General features: G+C 41.2%; 1 non-coding gene across 1 annotated transcript; it reads left to right on the forward strand.

Moving 5' to 3' along the window:
• Window positions 1-343: 343 nt before the first annotated feature.
• Window positions 344-415, forward strand: TRNAA-UGC (transfer RNA alanine (anticodon UGC)). The gene has a single exon. It is a non-coding gene; the product is annotated as a tRNA-Ala (tRNA).
• The last annotated feature ends 7,965 nt before the right edge of the window (window positions 416-8,380 follow it).

Genomic DNA, 8,380 nt, shown 5'->3' on the forward strand with positions numbered 1-8,380 from the left:
TGAAAAAAATTATACATTTCATAATTGACTGTTGAATGATAAATGATAATTGAATGATGCCCCCCAAATTTGCTACACGAAGTGTTAGTGTTCACATAGTCGTATGTATTTTTCTTAAGGCAAACAGCCTCTTTATTCACTACCAGTATAAGGCAGCTTCATGTGTCATATTGAAAGATCAGAGTGCAAATCATTCCACTCTGCCTGTGGGATGGGACCATGGCTTTGTCTGCCTCATTCCTCCCTTCAAAGTCCTCCAACAGCATTGTAGAAGGGGGAGTAACAGCTGGGACTGCTTGAAGAACTAGGAGCGGAGCAGCCCAAACCCACCAATGGACAGGGAGGGGATGTGGCTCAGTGGTAGAGCCTCTGCTTTGCATGCAGAAGGTCCCAGGTTCAATCCCCGGCATCTCCAGTTAAAGTGACCAGGCAAGAAGGTGATGTGGAAGACCTCTGTCTGAGACCCTGGAGAGCCGCTGCAGGTCTGAGTAGGCAATACTGACTTTGATGGACTGAGGGTTTGATTCAGTATAAGGCAGCTTCATGTGTTCAACGGACATCCAGTTGCTGAGCCTTCCTCCCCTCTGAAGTGACAGCAGTTGTGGTGGGAGCAGCAAAACAATTCACTGGTAGGAGTGAAAATTTGACAGTGTTGTATCCCCCAGAGGAAGGGCAGCAGTTCGGCCTCAAATCATTCCTAGAAAAAGCCAAGAGAGACATGGGATCAGTAATGGGCAGTGGCGGACCTACATTTTTGGGGTCCTGAAGCTATGGGGGGCCCTTCGCAACTGGCAACAGTAGGGCAACATCCAGCAAGGTCCAAAGGGCCTTGCTGCCCTTGAGGCTCAAATGGTGGTGAACAGGGTGGTGGAGTGGAGTCCTTGAAAATGGGCCATAAAGTGATGAAATAAAACTACAGAACTATTAAGCCATGCACCAACAAAGGATCTGACAATCCAGCTGCCAAAATGTAGGCTGTGAATAGATCCTGGGGAGCTCAGTGAGCCCTTACAGCTGGGGGTTCAAGCACAGCAAGCCCCTGAGAAAATTGTGAAATTTGACCAATGACAGGGACATTTTGAGGCCATATGAAATGGGTATTATAGCATATTCTAAAGTCAATATTAAGTGCTTCAATTCATCGGCTTATGATTCTATCACTTAAAAAACTCCATCGATTTTGTTGAGAAATTCACTCATTAAAAAAAGTTGCTTCAGGGGGCCCCTCTGGGATTAGGGGCCCTGAGGCTTAAGCTTCATTAGTTTCACAGTAGATCCACCTCTGGTAATGGGTAATGTTTAATTGCTACAACAGATTTAATGTAAGGCTCAATGCACTTGGTAAATGCTAGCAAGTTTGTGATTGAAAGAACATCACCACAAAGATGGTCCCCCAGTTCCCATGCCTCATTTCTTTCCCCACATTGGCATTAGCCACACTTAATTGTTGCTATTCATACCTTAAGGCACATCTGTTTGGAGGGCTAGTGAAGTAATTGGTACAATATTGACCCGTCGTTTTTATGGAAATATAGAGGAGATCTCTCCATGGTGTCTGTGCTGTCTACACAAGGCCAGGCTGAGATCCTGAAAGGCAAAGGGATTATGACAGGGTTGCCAACTCTGGGTTGAGAAATTCTTGTATATTTGGGATGGAGCTTGGGGAAGGTGGAGTTTGGGGAGGGGAGGGACCTCAACTCCATAGCGTCCACCCTCCAAGGCAGCCATTTTCTCCAGGGGAACTAATCTCTGTCATCTGAAGATCAGTTGTAATTCCGGGAGGCCTTACCTGGAGGTTGGCAACCCTACGTTATGGACATTGGGTCAATGCTAGCACTTGTTGGACTGGAATGTCTGTTGCTTGCCCACATAGGCGTCAGGGTTTTACTTTAGCCTTCATTAGTGGCTGGTGGGAGCCTGGAGTAGATATTCCTGGTCAGGATGTGAGCTTGAGGTGCCAGGGTGTCTGTAAGGGTTCAGAGTATGGTTGCCAACTGTTCTGTCCCTTTAATAAAGCCTTAATGTGTGGCACTGGGCAGTGTAAGGTTTTCATCACATTGAGGTAAATAAAATCACCCCGTAAACAACATCCCATTACTAAAGGGACAGGACATTTTTTATTTGGTAACCCTACTTTTGGACAAGTGTTAACAATATGCTTTTCCTATGTTTGCCAGTGTGTGTCAAGTGCCCTTTCTCCAGAATTCCCAACACCATCATTCTCACCTGCATGCTCTAAGTTTGTACATTATGATGCTGTGTGCCTTGTATTCTGGTGTCCTGAGAGGGGTTTATCTGCAGCTGTAGGTATATTGGGATGAACTACAGAGTTATATACTCTGTCACAGCTTCATAGGGTAGATGGTAGCCAATTTCATCTTTTGTTGAGTTCATTGGAAGTATCCTTGACTTACACCACCACGTATTTATTTCAAAAATTAAAAATGTTCCCATCCAAACAAGAACTCTCTCTGTGTGTGTGTGTGTGTGTGAGTGTGTGTGTGTGCGTGCTTGCGCCATCAAGTCACAACTGACTTCTGGCAACCCCATAGGGTTTTCAAGGCAAGAGACATTTAGAGATGGTTTGCCACTGCCTGCCTCCATGTCATGACCCTGGTTGTCCTTGGAGGTTGCCCATCCAAATTCTAATCAGGACTGACCCTGCTTAGCTTCTGAGATCTGATGAGATCAGGCTAGCCTGGGGCTATCCAGGTCAGGGCTTGAAACCAAATCATTTAAAAAAAACACCTTCCAGACATTTTTTGAGAAATAAAAGCATTTATAAATTCAAATACAATAATAAAATCAAGATTTAAAAATGGTTAACCTTAAAAATGCCCCCTCCCAAAAGCCTTCAGTATAGGAAACACACAAACCGTTTCAGAAAGATTGCTTTGACTAACGGAAGGGTGCGTTTTCAGAATGAAACGACAGAGCAGAAATCTGGCTGCAGGCTAAACCGGCTGCCGTTGAAGAGGCAAGTGAAAATAGACATTTTATTTCCAGCAGGACTGAAGAAATGAGCTCGTGACCTTGCACTTGCAGGATTGGGGATGGGGCCAAAAAAAGTCCTTTTTTTTAAAAAAGGATGTGTCACAGATCATTTGCGCTGCAGGGAAAAAAGGAATGCAGACTTCCGTGCCTCACAAAGGAGGGGCAGGATTAACTGGACCCAGATCACATCATAACCAAACAAACAGAGGAGTTACATCAAGCATGCACAACTTGTGACCCACCACTGTGACTGCTGCTCGCCAGCCATGCATTGTAGGAGGCCAGATTCTTTTTTTTATATATATATATATATATATAATTTTTCAACAAATAATATATTCATTTGACAATACAACCATTAGAGCATATTAAAAAAATTATTAACAAATTCTTAGGCGTTTGTCTTTTACATTAAATCTAATAAAATATGATGAACTTCCCCACCGGCCACCTCTCTTCCAGCATTAAATTGGTATCTCCTTTGTACTTATAACTTCTAATCCTGCTACATTATTATTTTAATATTATAATTCCCCCTTATATTATACCTCTTCAAAAATAATAATAACATAATAATATTAATAAGCAGGGGGGAAAATAAAGAACAAAAAAAACCATTAAGAAAGAAAAAATAAACAGAGACTACACATAATATGTTAATACATTATTTTCCAAGCCTTTATCTCTGTCAATTATAATGGATTAGATCTTATAAAACTTTATTATCTAAGAAAAAAGCTAATTAATATTATAATGGTTCTACTCCCCCCCTTCCCCTTATAAAAAAAAAGTTGGTATTCTTCCGGTTTTCTTAGCCCTTCTTTTTAGACTTTTAGAAGAAAAAGGATGTGACTGGAGTTCCTGCTGTTGTTTGTAGACTTTCTCAAGTTGATCTCTTGTCTGTAGCAATCTTCACCCTTTGCTCGTTGGGCTATCTGTTGTTCTTTTTGTGGTCCTGTAGTAAGTTCCGTCAGCTCATTATTTCTTGTCAAAAAGTTTTTAGCATCTTCCGATGAGTTGATAGAATATTTAACCTGTTTGTAGGTGAAGGTAAGTCCTTGCGGCAACAACCAGGAATATTTTATTCCTTTTTTTCTCAGTATCTCAGTAAAATCTTTGTAGATGCTTCTCTTTTCAATCAAATGGCGTGGGATGTCTTTAAGAATTATTAACGGTATATCATCTACAGAGAACTGATTTTCCATATGGAGTTTCATGATGTTATTTTTCAACCCGATGTCATAAAAAGAGATCAGGATCTCTCTGGCTTTTGCATTCTGTGCTCGAGTTGACAGGGGGATTCTGTATATTTTATTTATTGCATAGTCCAATTCTTGTTCATTTAGTTGAAATATATTAGCAAGTGACTTGATGATGGTCTGTCTGGTACCCCCTAGTCTTTCAGGCAAATTTTGTATGCGTAGATTAGATTCTCTCAGTTGCAAGTCCAAAACTGCCAGGTGATCTTTCACTAGCTTTTCCTGGGATTGTAGATTTTCAATTTGTTGAGCCTGAGATTTCATATCCATTTTAGCTTCTTTCAATTCTTCAGTAATATTTTTGACTGTAAATTCCATCTTATTCATGCCATTTTTAATTGCTGTGGTTTGGTCTTTTGTTTCCTTAATTTCATTTATCATACCATTTAATTTTTGAGAGATAAATAAAGTCATTTGTCTGGCTGATTGTTCCTGTTGCTTAGAGATCTGTTCAAAATGCTCCTTGATTAGTTGAGTCTGCTTAGCAAACATTTCTTGTGTTCCTTGGCAATTAGTCTCCATGATTATCGTATCTATGGTGTTCTCCAGACTAATTAGTCAAGTGCAAGCAGGCAAATCAGTATAGAATAGCTACAGAGTAGTTGGAAGTCTCTGGTTTGGCTCTACTTAATTAACTTTTAAATCGAATTAGCAGGCAAATATAGAGCAGTGGCTTTTCTGTCACTCCGTCTCTATAATCCAAAAGGGTAGGATTTGTTTTGATGCTACACTTAGTAAGGCACATCCGGTCCATCCACCCACTGCAACTGCCTGTGTTCCTAGATAGGTATCTTCCTGGTTAAAAGCATAACTGGAGAACTATCTTAAGGCGAATGCACGGAGAAACGAAAGTAAAAAATTCCTCCTCCCCTTCTACGCTGCAACCTCCGGTTGGTAGCTATTCATGTCAATAAATTCTTTAAGATTGTTTTGTTTGCCTGCTAATTCGATTTAAAAGTTAATTAAGTAGCCGTTTCAGTCGGAAGATCAATTACAGTCCTGGGCGGAGGGGTGTAGAATCCTTAGTCGATTTTCCAAGTTGCGGTAGTTGTAAATAAGTTTGTAAACAAAGAGAGTTCTTGTAACTTACGCGGATTTCGGAGGTCGGGGTTCTTTGTAATTATCTTGTTCGATATTCAGCATTCGATAGAAGAGATCGGAGCCTGGTTACGCGAGGCATTCATGGCGATGAAGTCCTCCTCAGCCGGGGAGAGGTATACCACAAATAGACTTTACTCCGGGAGGGGAAGGAGAGTTTGAGGCAAGAGTGTTGGGGTGCAGAGAGGGGGTGCTTGAGTCGGGGGGGGGACTATGTGCATTGGGTGAGCAGAAAGGGATTTGCATGGGCAGAGATGAGACAGCTGGATTATGTGGGAGGACGTTCAAAATCGTCTGAAAATAATTTGATAGTAGGGCAAGAGAAAACCAACCACCGGCCTCCATGACTGGAGTGAGTGGTTACCAAATCCAAGCCTGAACTGGTTCCAAAACACACTGGAAAAGAGGCCCAAATTTGTTCATACTTATCAAAATTGTCTTCTCTGTGTAAACAGTTTTCTTTTCTTCGCTGATAGATCAACCTTTTGCAGCAGCCACTCTTGAACTGCTGGAATATACTGAGATTTCTACTCCACCAGTACCAATCTCTTAGCAACTGGAGTAGTTCTGGAAATAAATCCCCGTAAACTCTTCTGGTTTCAATGTCCATAAAATTGGCATGTTACCTGAAATCCAGAGTAGCTGATAAGGAAAGGTGCATATGGCTCTTGAAAGGTTAGCATCTTGCAATCTTGTTCCAAAGTAGAACAATCACCTTCATTTTCTACTATTTCTTGTATATTTTTATATCCACATAATTGATCTGTTCTCTAATCACATTGATAATCCTGTTGCTGTGCTACAGTCTGGCAAGTAGGTGGGCCTGAATTCAGCGCTATAAGAGTGTGCTGCTGCACAATTCCACAGAAGGGCAAAAAAGTATCTGAATGGGTTATTGGTCACAGAAAGCAGTTTCCAAAGAGTCTCAGCTTTAAAAAAGGAAACAAGATTCTAGCTCTCATGATTCTGAAGATATTTGAACATGTGTGAAAAATGCCTGTGAAATCTCAGCTACCCTGCACTTCTTTTGAATTGGAGCAGCTGAGGTTTTTCTTTGCTGTTACTCAAAGGTAAAAGCCCCCGGATCCCCGCAAGTAATCATATGGAAGCTCCCCACTTAAGTGGGGCATGCTGCATTCCATACAGAGAAATATCACCATGTGGAAACAGCCTGCATTTGTTGCTATTCCCCTCCCCTTTTTGGTTTTCACATCCAGACTGATGAAGAATTCTGGGTGGCTTGAAAGCTGTTTTACTAATTTGTGACCTTTGAGGTTTGTCCTAATAGAAGATTTTCCACTGCTGGTAGTTTGGGTTTTTGTCTAATGGGCCAAAACAGCTGCTTACCGTGATCAATAGTTCCTGGTTAGCTGGCCACCCATTCCTTGTATGAATAATGTTTTTGAACTGAAACGACTATTTAGGCTTTGACAAAATAAATTGTCCTGAATGAGTAGGCTTTCCAAACAAATTCCCACAACAGATCAGTGTTGGCAGGGAAAATCATACAGGACCATTTTCCGAGACCATCTGTCAACATTGGCCCAGTGAACAACCTAAAACCATCAGAATAGTCATGAACATGTGTCCCAACAGTAGGGAATCTGGCATGGAGAATCTTCCTGGTGAGGAGTTTAATCTGGAAACTCTTCTGAAGAATCTGACATACTACAGCTGAGTTGTAGGCAAACACTCACTTTTGCTGTTGGGAAACCGATAATATTTTAGGACCAGCACTGGCTGCATTTAAGTCCATTCTCTGCTTTAGGGTTGCCAGCTCTGGATTGTGAAATTCTTGGAGGTTTGGGGAATCCTGGGAAGGGGGAGGTTTGGGGCAGGGAGGGACTTCAGCAGGGTGTAATGCCATAGAGTCCATCCTCCAAAGAATTCATTTCCACCAAAGGAACTAATCTCTGTAGTATGGAGATCAGAAGTAATTCTGGAGGATCTTTAGGCCTCACTGGGAGGTTGGCAACATCTGCTTGTATATATGAAATGCTTGAAATCATTATATGCTATGGGAAATGTATTCTTTGATTTGAAATATATTCTTTGTAATCAATAAAGTATAATCTGCACTTATGAATAAGCCATACTCAGTGTATAAGAGTTGGCATCTATGATTAAAGTCACACCAAGCACATATATGTTAAAGGCCTTGAGTATAAGAGGCCCAGCTTTACTAGTTAGAAACTAATTAGAGGATCCATAGAAGGCCCGAGTATGCTCTTATAAGCTGGCTCCCCACTCATAAGGGCCAGCTAGGAAAACTCCCTTAGTTAGCCTTGGCAGCTGCCAGGGTCCAAGATAAGAAGAACTGCAGTAACTTAGGATCAAACAGAACAGCACCTGACACTGAAGGGTCTTCTTGCTTATTAGTGAGCATGAGATCATCACTTTCTCTGTAACCGCCTTCAATTCTGTAATAGGTTATTCTAATTCGGGGGTCCCGAGTATTGGGCATTTGGGTCCTTACGTGTGTATTACGCCTCTGTAACCACCCATTATCGAAGTCTATATTCATGCTTGCAATCCTTTGATGTGGGTGTGAATTGTCCTGCGCTTTGGGCAATTTTCACCAGGAGTTTTGTGTATTGGCCAATAAAACAAACTGCTTTGAATCTTCAACCTCCTACTGTTTTATTGTTATTGGGTATTGATACAATAAGACAGGCTTATCATATATGTAAATAAATAGATAGGACATAATCCTACAGGTCCCCAGTCTTCACAAGGAAGCTGGCCCTGTACATAGATGCTTTATCCCAATACAAAGAGCCTTTGTTTCAAGTGTTGTTCCTTTTTTTCATATGTTCCAAATTGACATATCACCAGTTTATACACTGGGACAGTTTCTATCAATATTCTCATGGTTTCATTTCATTTTATTTATTTTTTTGCTAATGGATATGCTGGTTCTCTCCAGCTTGCTCAGTTAGATGTCATGTCAAGCTGAAGCCTGGATATGTTTTTAAAGGACATGTTAAAAATACTCTATTGTTGCTGGGCAACCATGATGAATATTAAGC

Source organism: Euleptes europaea, chromosome 8 (genome assembly GCF_029931775.1).
Source record: "Euleptes europaea isolate rEulEur1 chromosome 8, rEulEur1.hap1, whole genome shotgun sequence".
In the NCBI taxonomy this organism is placed as follows: domain Eukaryota; kingdom Metazoa; phylum Chordata; class Lepidosauria; order Squamata; family Sphaerodactylidae; genus Euleptes; species Euleptes europaea.